This window comes from Choloepus didactylus, chromosome 25, assembly GCF_015220235.1.
Source record: "Choloepus didactylus isolate mChoDid1 chromosome 25, mChoDid1.pri, whole genome shotgun sequence".
Lineage (NCBI taxonomy): Eukaryota > Metazoa > Chordata > Mammalia > Pilosa > Megalonychidae > Choloepus > Choloepus didactylus.
Genome location: NC_051331.1, coordinates 1,006,374 through 1,010,061, shown reverse-complemented (window position 1 = coordinate 1,010,061; position 3,688 = coordinate 1,006,374). Strand labels below are relative to the sequence as shown.

The window sequence follows — 3,688 nt, the reverse complement described above, 5'->3', positions numbered from 1 at the left end:
TCCTTCATCAATTTCCTTTTGGGGGCACCATCCTTTAGTCCACAGGATATTCCCTTATTTTTTAACAAACTTTCATTTTGTGAAGCAAGCAGTTGTGTTTCCACTCCTAGCAACCAGAATGATCTAATTCTCAAATTTATAATCCATTTGAAAACTGTATTTTGGAGTCAGTGTGAAACAAACTCAGTGTTTTGCCTACATAATTGTGTACTTCTTTTTATTTTCTTGTTTTGAGAACTACTGTAGCTTTCAGGAGATAAATTTAAGCTAAATCTTGGCAACTTTCCTTAATCAAATGGTGGAAGTATTTGTAGTCTATCATTTTTTTAATTCTATTTATGATTTTTTTTTTCATTGTGTGAATCTTTGGGTGAAAGGCAACTCACAAGCTCTGTAAAGACAAGATAAAACACAAACTAACCTGAATAAACATCACTATAGATGATTTAATTTTAGTTTAGCATCTAATTTTGTATACTATTTATTTTGATCCTCACAAACTGGAAAGAATTATTAGTCTCATTTACAATGTTCAGTGAATGTTGGGTGACAAAATTTTAATTAGAATGCTGTACAGTCAGTAAAATGTTATTTATGGAATTTCCTGCTGAAGAGAATGAAAATAGCAGGGTACAAAATATATACATTGTAAGCAACTTTGTAGAACAGTAGGATTAAGGAAAAGAATAAATTATTTCTATGTTGAAATGTTCCATAATGAACAATTATTGGTTTTACAGGCAACAAAAACTTAAAAAAAGTGTGCATTACCAGGAAAATTCAGATTCCATAATACAAAATAAAAAGATCTTTATTTATGAACATTGGGGACTTAATATGAAAGTAGGAAATAACAAAGAGTTAAAAACCTGTTCCATAAAAGGCATTGAATTAGATGGTTCCTTCTAATTCAAACTTCTATGATTTTTCTCTGTTTAAAAATATGTGCTCCTGAATAATTTGAAAACCTTCAGGGGTAAATTCCTGCTCATTTGTCTGTTTAGGACAAGAGTGAAATATTGTCAAAACCTATAGTCTCTTCATCTGGAACACAAACACTCATTTTCATTCATAAATGTACTTCTCAAAAGAAATTTCCTGGAAATTAGTGTTTTTCCCCATCAACCTTAAACATCATCATCACAGTAGCATACAATGGCATTAGGAGGAAAAGAAACCTATGGAACTTGTGTTCCCATAAAGATTATATGACCTGTGGATGATTTCTGTGTTAATTTATATCTCTTAAATCCCTACATTTACCAAGAAATTGAAAACTGCCAACACTGTTGAGGATGTAAAGCAAGAGTACCCATTGTGGTTTCACACATCCCCCAAAAAAGTCAGCATAAAATGATTAAGAAAAGAAATTATGGAAATCTATCTTAGTATAGTAACTGATTAGAAGCAATAGCTGATAAGTATGAGGATTTTCATTCAGAGAGACAAACACATGAAAATGTTCTCTTATTGATATAGTAGACTGTAGCACATCAATACTAAATTACATTATTCACTTAAGAAAAAGTTAATTTCAAAGAATATAAAGCATCTAGAATGTGCTGATACTTATGTTACAGTTTAACTATAAAACACTAAAAGAACATTTTCATGCATATAGAGAAACTATGTTAAAATAGTATGTGGGTAGGCAAAAATGCAGGCATTGAATTTTATAAACAAAATTAAATAACAAAAATTGTTAATATTATTGTAGGGACACAATAATATAAACCCCCACAGTGAGAAAAGAAAAATATAAATTGGAATTGACATCTCCCATTAAGAAGGGAATCTCTTTTGAGTAAAGGAAAATGATGAAATAAATCACACCATAAAAGCATGTAATACATTAAGTTCTGTGTGAAATAATAAAACATATAATTTCAAATTTACAGTAAATTCACATCAAGAATGCATTAAATGTGAAATGAGAAAACAATCTGCAATTAAAAATAGTAGTTTCTTTTGAATGATTAATCTGCTTTCATTAAAGTTAAAAGTATAACATATCACATGAATATAAATTATAATCTTCTTTCTTATTCAGGAGTAATTTTTGAGTCTCTTCACCTTGATGGCAAGAGTAGCTCAGAGATACTCAATATGACGGCCTAAGGAGTGAAACTCAGGACTTACTTGCTAAGTAAAGAGCTGGAATTGAAATTTTGAGAAAGACTAAAAACATGACCCTGCTTTATCATAAACAGAAGACTTCTGCTATGGTGTTCCTATCAGTATTTCACACATATCATTTCTATTTGACTCTCACTTCATCCCAAGCTATGCATATGTTGGTAATCCAGAGAATTGCCTTCAAACAGAACCTGGGGGCGGGGGCAGATATTTTTATTGGTTTTGAGACTTTTCTTTAATTGGAAAACTGTAGAAATTGGACTTTTCTCCATTTTACCAAGGCTTGTCATGAACACTCTGTTCAAAGCCTGTTTCACATCCTTATTCCTCAGACTGTAGACAAATGGATTCAGCATGGGACTCACAAAAATAAAAAATACTGCTACAATTTTCCCTAGTTGCACAGACTGCTTGTTCACTGGTCACAAATACATGCAGAATAGGGACGCATAGAAAATATTGACAGCTGTCAGGTGGGAGCCATAGGTGGAGACGACTTTGTGCTGTCCCTCACTGGAGTGAATCTTCAAAATGGTGACAAAAATGAAAACATATGAAATGAGGATGATAAGCAGGGAAACTGTGAGGTTGATCCCCACTGACACAAGGTGGTTTGCTTCATGCAAGTATAAGAGCATGTCAACATTAAGAGGGGTGGGTCAGCACAGTAGAAATGGTTGATAGTGTTGGGTCCACAAAAGGACAGGTGGGAGGTCAATATTACCTGCAGTGTACCTACCATGGAACCACACAGGTAGGGGAAGGTGACCAGGAAGAGAAAAACTGGCCTGGACATATGATTGCTACACTGCAGGGGACTGCAGACAGCCACGTAGCAGTCATAGGCCATGACACCTAGCATGTAATAGTGAGGAGCAGGGTCACAAAAACAAAACACTGCATCAGACACCCAGCATAGGAAATGGTTTTCTTCTCAGAGAAGAAGTTAACAAACATCTGAGGAGACATGTTAATGGAGGAAAAGATATCCACACATGCTAAATGGGTAAGGAAAAAATAAATGGGGGGTTGCAGCTGGGGAGTGAGACTTAGCAAAATCATCCCAAAGTTTGCAGTCAGGGTGATGAGGTAAATCAGAAGAAACACCACACAAAGGACAGACTGCAGCTCTGGCTGTCTGGCCAACCCCAGAAGAATAAACTCAGTTGCCTCGGTGCCATTGAGTTTTGGAAATCCCTTCATCTTCAGATTCTCTAATAAGAGAAGAATTTGCTAGATATTTAAAGATAAGTGAATTATATGCAGCTCAAGAGGAGCCAAAATCAGTGAGCATTAAATCACACTGGTTTTGAAAGGAGGTAATTTAAAAGAATTCCCTCAGAGATAGAGGAATTACAATAGATGTCACCAAGGTTTGAGGTGCAGATCCAGGTTGGCAATAACAATTGAAAAAGAGATTTTGAGGTACATGCACCATACTGTGCAGGCTGTTTTGCAATTCCCAGCTTAATGCTGCTAGCACATATGGGGTTTGATTTAGTGCATTAGCATCCTCAATAAGCCATGGAATCTAGGCTCCTGATTTTCAAAC

The 3,688-nt window shown here is 34.8% G+C and overlaps 1 pseudogene; it reads right to left on the bottom strand.

Annotated features, from left to right (window-relative positions):
• Nucleotides 1-2,273: 2,273 nt before the first annotated feature.
• On the bottom strand, nucleotides 2,274-3,339 carry LOC119520191 (annotated as a pseudogene).
• Between the last annotated feature and the right edge of the window lie 349 nt (nucleotides 3,340-3,688).